The following is an 8,641-nucleotide window of genomic DNA, read 5'->3' on the forward strand; positions in this document are numbered from 1 at the left end:
TCCGGCTCTGCTGCTTTATAAATGATACATTTATTCTTTAACCTCATCTAACCTTCCCAGTTCTCGACCACTCTGCTTTCTCCCCATCCATCAGCTTCCTCTCATCTTCACTTCCTTTCTGATGGGTCCTAGATCCCATGGTCCATCACACACAACCCTCTCTGCCAGTATTTCTGAGAGCGAAGGGGAACATACTGGGATCACCCTTTCCTTCTCAGAAAAAAGGCTTATTTTCTTTGGGAACTCACCAAGATGAGTCTCATCAACAAACAAAGCTGCATTTGCCCACCCTTCCTTCTGTGAAGTACCTGCTCAGGAAATATAAAGTGTGCAACACTTCACATCTATTCTTACATAGTCAGATGGCGTTTCCAAATCAATCCTGACACCTGGGAGCCCATCTCATTTTGTACACTTCTTGGTGTCTCCCTTTTCCCCATCCTTGTCTTCTAGTGGGTCCACCGAGTCTTCTTTGTTCCATGTCTTCCCTGTAGAGAGGAGTTGCCTTTTTGGAGGGCTTCCTAGTATTTGCACTCCCTTCCCATTGAGGGGGATCCCTGTGTGTGTGACTCTTGGTTTGAGACCAAGCCCAGGCTCCTACCACAGAAGCTGAAAGGGTTCTGGACACCGCATCACTGACACCACTGTGTGACCCAGGACTTGCACTCAGGCAGCTGGATGGTCTGACCTGGGACTTCCACTGGGAGTGATACTAAGACCCATGACAACAGGGGCAGACGTGTCCAGGGCAGCAGTGCTAACAGCAGCATCCCATCCAGGCTGCTCCCGGGGCCCCTGCTGCCCAGTCTGCCTTGGCTTCTGCCCATTTTCTCTGCCGGTTTTTCAGCCTTCTTGTTGTTCTGAGCTACTAAGAGCCTTTCAATAAATTCCTTTTTTGCTTAAGTTGGCCAGAGTTGTTTGCTGCTGTTTGCAACCAAGAACCTTAACAGATCCATCTACCACTGCTGTGAAGGTTACACATTCTGTTTGTTCTACTAGTGGTTGTCTTTACATATTTCTAAGATGAACAGATATTATCATTGTTTTGAAACCCCAAACTACAGTCTGTAATACTTAATCATTCTCCTCTCTCACTCTGTTTTTAAAACTTTTTTTAAGAGGCAAGAACGATGAGGACAGACTTAAGGAATTTGATCCTAGAAACACACTTACATTTTTCTAACAGTGTAATCCTCTTCAGCACAAGGACTTTAGTGTGCTTCTTCTGCCAAAGCAGTAGGGTATAAAGGTGGTGAGCAGGGACTCGAGTCAGGCTGCCTGGGTTCAAATCCTGACTCAAAAGTCAGACTGGCCTTAGGCCAAAGTCAGACTGGACTGAAAGGTACTGACATTTCTAAACAAAGGATGAGCAACCTGCCTGCACACAAATAAGAGACTCAGAGGCCAACACTGAGCGCTGCATCCTTCCAAACAGTGTCCAGGTTCCTAAGTCTACGAGGTTTAGTTTGAGGATGGTAGTTACTGAGGTAAATGTCCCTTTGTGTGGCCTCTTTAAATGCAACACCCCAACTTCACCTTCTTTCAAGCTTCTGCACAAGGCAGGGCAGGACAACTGGGGGGCTGTTTAGGAATAAAGGCCACGGCCCAGGTGAGGGACAGTGGGGATCCAGGGAAGGCCGTACCTGGCTGGGTAAGAGTGCCCTGGCTCAGGAGAGGTGGCCACAGGCTAGAGCTAGGCTGGAGGGCCTGGAAGCTGCTGCCACATTCTCTGGAACATCTACAAGAGTACCTGGGGTCTTTTAATCTAATATTCAAGTAGCTTCGTCAGCTCTGAGCAGTGTGGGCATTATTCATTCAGCTGACATGTACTGAGTACCACGTGCCAGGAACTGTACAAGGCTCGGAGCGGGGGCATACAAGTGTTCTGACAGCAGCAAGTCTGGGGGCACAGAAGAGAGGCAGCTGCCCCAGTGGAGGGAAGGTTTCCAGGAGGAGGCGATGCTGCTCAAAGTTCTGGGAGAAGGGGTTGGACTGGCCTCTGAGCTTTGGCCAGGGAAGGGCGGAGCAGCTATAATGACAGTTCCACCAAAACTGAATCCAGGGGAGGGGGACCCTAAAGGAAACAGGGGCCGTCAGGAGGAGGAATGGACACTGGACAGGCAAAAACAATAGCAAAGCAGACTGCGGTCCAAGTTCTTTGCTCTCATTCTCTGGACTTCCCTGGTTGCTCTTCCTGGAATTTGCACTTGGAACCTTCCCTCCAGTCTTCTTGTCTGTCTGGCCTTCATGCATAGGTAGGATGTGTTTCCATTTTAGTAAATTTGAAGAAACAAAAAAATGAAGTATACAAATAAACTACTTTTATTCCCAACACCTAAATTAACCACTATTAACATTTTGGCAATTTGATCCCTGTCATTTCCCACACATACACCCTCCACTCATTAATGAATAATACATTGTTTTCAATTGTTTCCTTTATGAGAGAACTGCCTTGAACCGTCTGGTACAATATCCATGGTTACGATGGACGGATGAAGCTGACAATACCCAAACTGTGAGATCAAGTTTACCATCACTTAAAAGTGGGGACTTAACCAGACATTAAGTGCCTCCTAGAAGGATGTAACAAGTACACAAAACCAACCATAAGTCTTGCAAAAAAAAAACTGAAGCTGAATGTAAGGAAGCCTCCAGATCTAACTGGAAGTTTACAAGATCACTGCGGATGGAGGAGCGTGTTCAAGACATCTCAGCGGTGTAAGCCAAATCTAGCATAAGGACAAATTCTATAAGACAAATGGCTTGGTTTCTTCAACAGATAAATGGTATTTAAAAGGGGGTTTCTATTACAAAATAAAAAAGATTTAAAAGATGTATCAACCAAATGTAATGCATGGAAATGTTTGAATCCTAATTCAAACATGCTAACAGTGGTTGAGTGTCCACCTGCCGATGCAGGGGACACGGGTTCATGCCCCGGTCCAGGAAGATCCCACATGCCGCGGAGTGGCTGGGCCCGTGAGCCACGGCCCCTGAGCCTGCGCGTCCGGAGCCTGTGCTCCGCGGCGGGAGAGGCCACGGCAGTGAGAGGCCCGTGTACCGCAAATAAAAAAACCAAAAAAACATGCTAACAGCAAAAAACAAACAAACAAACATGCTAACAGCAAAAAGGCATTTTTGAGACAGAAAACTGAACACAGACTAGATATTAGATGATATTAATCCTGATAGCCTGTATCAGTACTTAATAAAGTGTTTACTGGCAAAATAATAGGATGCCTGGGATTCATATTAAAATACTCAAGCCAAAAAAAAAAGGGAGAGAGGGAGAGCAAAAATAAAGTGGGGCAGGGAATAGCTGGAAAAAGATTTGCAAAAATATTGAAGTGATTGAGGTGATGGGTAAAAAGGGGTTCATTATATTATATTCTACTTAATAATGTATGCTTGAAAATGTCCATAATAAATTTTAAGTTTGCAATAAAGATTCACATATTTGTATCTTCAGCAGCGTGATCCCTTATCTCTAGGTGAGAAAAGTGGAATTCCTAAATTTAAGGAAGGAGAATTTTTACCTCAACAGGAAGTCGCCAAATTTCTCTCCAGGTGTTTGTAATGAGGGGGTTCAGGATATGCTACCCCAAAATACAGCACCTTGGCATACTGAATATCTTATGCCAAATGCATCGGTAACACAGCAGGTGCAGAGAGGACTCTCTGACCTTCCCCTGAAGCAGGTCATGAGACCCTCACGCGAGAGGTGCTCTCCCTCTACCCAGAGGAAAGAAGCATTCTTTTCTCCAAGACTGAGGAACACCAAGACCACACTTACCTCACACTTCTTTCCTTACTATCACATTTTGTGACACCCTCTACTCTTCAGCACATCTAGCAAAACACTCAGGTTTAACCCATTCTTCAGGTCTTCATTTCCTTATGAAGGCTCCTGTGTCACATCAAACTGTATGCTTTTCGCTTGCTAATCTGCCTTTTGTTACAGGGCCCCAGCTAACAATTTAGACAGGTAGAGGAAAAAGATATTTTTCCTCCTCTACAGAAACAATTTGCCTTCTCACCAGTTTCCCCACAATCCCCAAACACTTACTTGTTTGATGTTTTAATTTCTGTTAATCTGATGATACAAAATAGTATTGTATTATTGTTTTAAATGATATTTTCCCTGTGGTTGTATAGCTGAGCATCTCTTCGTTATCTTTTCGTGCCATCTAAATTTCTTCTGAAAACTACTTTTCATATCCTTTGCCCATATTTGTTTGCCGATTTTTTTTTTAACTTTTGGCTGCACCCCATGGCATGTGGGATCTTAGTTCCCTAACCAGGGATGGAATCAGCCCCCCATGCATTGGAAGCGCAGCGTCTTAACCACTGGACCACCAGGAAAGTCCCTGTTTGCCTTTTTCTTATTGTAGTTTTTCATATTCTGATACTAACTTTTTATTATATATGTTACAAATATTTCTTCCCAATTTGTTCCTTATATTTTAAATTTGTTTATAGAGACTCTTGCACCCAAAGGTTTTAAACTGTAACATGGCCAAATCTGTCATAATTTTTTTGCTCTGTCACAATCTTGCTGTGTCTTAAGAGTGACATTCATATTCCAAGTTCTTATTACAGATTTTAATAAGAATGCTTCTTAATTTTTGCCATCAAATATTCTACATTTTCAGATAAGGTTTATCTAAAAGATATGTATTTTTCTTCCTTTAGTCTCTTAGTTTGACATTATTAACTTACCTTGCGACATCTGGCATTCCAGAGATAAATCCTATTGGTCAATATTCTTTTTCTATATTCTGTCAAGTACCAAATCTAAAATACGTAGGCAAATGGTTCTTCTCACTCTTCCTCCCCAATTTGGGACTTTCTGAAGCTAGGACAAAAGCAGGGCCCCTTACTCAGGGCCACCCTTCCCCACCCCTCAAAAACACACACATGACCCAAAGCGCTCATTTTCAAATCCCAATGTGGATATTATTCCTAGAATTTTGATCCCACTACAGGGCCTAAGGGTGCTAATGGTCATTGAGAGAGCCCATATTAAAGATGGCTTAATTCAAAGAAAATAAGAGACCATATTAAGTAATTGAGGATGCAAATCAATGGCCTCGGACGAGTTCCTTAACCTCACTCTGTGAGCCTGGGAAACCAGTAACCGATTCTAAGTCACACATTTGTTCTGAAAAGTCCATGATAAAATGTATGAAAAGCAACCAGTATAAGGCCTGGCACAAAACAGATATTAATGTTTTAGCTGTGACCATTACTACTATCACTAACTGCTTTGAGGGCAGCTTCAGACGCGGGTGGGCAGCGAGGGAGGGTTCCCCGGGGTCAAGAGGCCGACTGCCGGCTTCTGGTCTCCGCTCCACCTCGCGCTGTAAGGTCTGTGCCTCTTTCTAGGCTGAAAATGTCGAGAGTACTAACACACACCCCAATGAGGGGGTGGCTGCCTAACCGGATTAATGGATGTGAAAGACTGGAACCGACCCTGGGTCCCCGCATGTAGCGGAACCCGTGCCTCTTTCCACGGAAGCGCTGCACTCACAGCGAGCGCCAACCTCACCCACTCGGGGGCCTCCCGGGCCCGCCCAAACCAAAATGTCCTCCCTGCGCGCAGGCGCAACACTTGCTGCCCCGGCTCGAGACCCCGCCCCCAGGCTCGCGCACTGCCCGCCCCCCCAGGATTGCGGCTCGGGACTGGCCTAAAGGCAGCGCGGGCTCTGATTGGGCGAGGCGGAGTCACGAGGGCGTCATTCTCTTCCGTGCTGTATTCTGCCTGGGCCTAGAGTTCTGGGAGGCTGCTGGGAGGGCACTGCCAGCCTGCGGGCTGCTGCAGGCTCTTCCCGGGCGTGTAGTGCAGGTGGCCGCGCGTGGTGGCCCGCGGGGCTTTGAGTGGGCGGGGCCCTACACCAGCGATAGCTTTAAGGGGAGGAGTACTCGTCAGGGACAACACTGTGCGGGTTAATTTGGGAAGTGATGGTTAAAGGTCATGGCTTGAGACTCACTTGTGTTGTTAATTTTGATGGGGGTAGAGCTGGAAGCTGCTCCAGTTAACAGTGAGTTCTCAGTCTGGAGAGGTAAAGACACTTGAATTGTAGGTACTGATTTTGTTCCGCTATGGGGGCTTTATTTTGGTCCCGTGTGCTTCCGTTTGAGCAGTCGGTGGTGGAATTACTAATTTTTAAGAGCATCAGAGTTACTTGAAAACGATGGTGAAGGGAGCCTAATGAGAGGAAAAGGGAGGAATTCCTTTTTTACCTCGAGGAGTTTCGTTTCTAGATCGTGGCAAAAGAGAAGGTATGGGAGACCTAACCTACAAACATATACCAAAAATTATCTGTGCAATATATTTTGATATTAGCTGGTGAGAGTAAAAGTTTCCAAATGAAAATAACTAGGATGAGGCCTAACACGGACTTATTGCAAATGGAAGCTTAACACGAATACTAGAGGCAAAAGGTGCATAGCCTGGAATGTTGAAGTCCCTGTGATGTGCCTAATAATCTTGTCCATTTGAAGCAGGAAAACAAATCAAGGTGAACTGAAGAAAATGAGCCTTTCCCCAGAGGAGATAGAAGGTGGGGAAGATGAGACGTCAGAAGATAAGGGCAGTAGAGATGAGGTAACTATATGTACAGTGTGCAGCACAGTCACTTACTAATGTCAACAATCCAAACCCAGAGGAAGACAGTTAAACTGCATTGTTTGATCTGAAAAGTGGTTTTGTGAACATTTTCCAAGTAGTTTCACAAGCTCACCCTAAACTCAATACCAAAATCTGACAAGGTCATTTTTAGAAAAGAACGTTACAGACCACTCTCATGAGCGTAGATGTAAAAATTCTAAACAAAGTATTAGCAAACTAAATATTAGTGTTATGCAAAAAGAAAAGTACATTGTGACTAAGTGCAGTTTATTTGGGGAATAAAAAAGTGTTCTTTGTTTGAAAAGTGATTTTGATTGCCTGGAAATACCGGTTTGAAAGAAAATCTCTTGATTCTTAAAATTGCTTCCTTCAATTCCATTAGTTTGTGTGTCCACCAAACATATGTTTCCATATTTATCCTTTTGGCAAATATTTGGGTCCCTAGTATGTTCTGTTTCTGGCTGGGAGCCTCTGCATTAGTATTCCAATGTAGATAGGTTTAAGTTGGGCCCTAAAAGAATTGTGGTGGGTGAGTGGGTACACAGTTAATGAGTATTGAATGCTTCATCTGTGCAGCCACTGTGCTAGGACTTGATGCACTATCTCATTTCATCCTCACAGTGACCACGTTAGGTAGGGATCCTTAGCTCCATTTTATAGACAGGAAAAGAGATTTAGTCATTGACTAACTTGCTCATGGTTTCATGAGCTAATAAGTGACAAATAATAAGTGACAGAACCTGCGTTATGCATTTGGTTCTGCCGAATCCAAAGCCCCTACTCTTTCCTGGTTCATTTCTCAGTCTTCACCCAAGCAGCTCTTTTGGAGAGACAGATAGGTATTCAATTGCCAATCTTTTGATATGGGGCTAAGGCTTTGTTTTTGACTTTGAGTTCACTGTTGCAGTAGCTTATCTTTGTATAAAGTATACCCATTGTGTATCTTTTGCAATTTAAAATATGTTTCTTTAAAACAAAGCAAAACTTAAACGCTAGGAAAGCGATTCGAAAACAGACGCCTACATTTTTACCTTGTTTTCCCCATTCTTTTATGGTTCCTCACCCACACCTAATTTGACTGCACTTTTTGAGCTTTATTGAGTATGTCCAAAGCGTTCAACTTTGTTTTTACTAGATTCAATAACTTTTTGCATTAATCTGATTGGTTTATATGACATTTATTATGTAATTGAAACTGCAACTACAACGGTCATATATAGGTTTGCGAACAAAAGACTGAGGCTTATTAAGGATACAGTTCAGCTTATAGGATCAGAAATTTCTAGGTGTACCGAGTACCACTTAGTAGCCCATTAGCCGCATGTGCTTTTCGCATGCATTTCATAGGCATCAAGTTAGTAAATCCTGTTTGGAAGTGAGATGGCCATTTAATCCAGCCACAGACTAGCTTAATGTGACACAGTTAAGTGGACATAGTTAGTAGACATAGTTAGGAGAGCACCTACTTGTACTGTGATGTCCACAGCACAGTGCATTAACTCTCTATACCAATCAGAGCCAAAAAAATTCTTGGTGAATGCAACTTTTGTTTCGGAACCCAGACTGTGTTAGCTCAGAGGAAAATAGGAGTAGTCACATTATATTTTCCTTAAACTGAGATGCATGTGTTATGGTTCTAGACTGTTCACACCGGCAGCCTTTGGTCACTCCTCTTTAAGATGTGATGCCTGTGACCGTTTACTCTGATTGGTGCAGCATATAGTGGTAGTATCACAGTTAGATCAACTTCTAGGCTAACCATACCCTACTGTGGGCTCGTTGAAATTATTTAATTCAAACCCTAGTCTCTTTCACGTGCCTTCCCTGATCCCATGTCATTCCTATGCCAGATGAACTGGTCCCTCCTGTTTGCCTGTAAATATTGTTCATAGCCAGTAATGCTAATCACATATTATAGTGACTCATCTCTTCCTGTGATGTGGGTTGAGGTCTGTATGTGTGTATGTGTGTATGTATATATACACACATACATATACATACACACAC

The sequence above is a fragment of the Delphinapterus leucas genome, chromosome 8 (genome assembly GCF_059928025.1).
Source record: "Delphinapterus leucas isolate spDelLeu-1000000601 "Yukka" chromosome 8, BTC_Dleu_Yukka2, whole genome shotgun sequence".
Taxonomy (NCBI): Eukaryota; Metazoa; Chordata; class Mammalia; order Artiodactyla; family Monodontidae; genus Delphinapterus; species Delphinapterus leucas.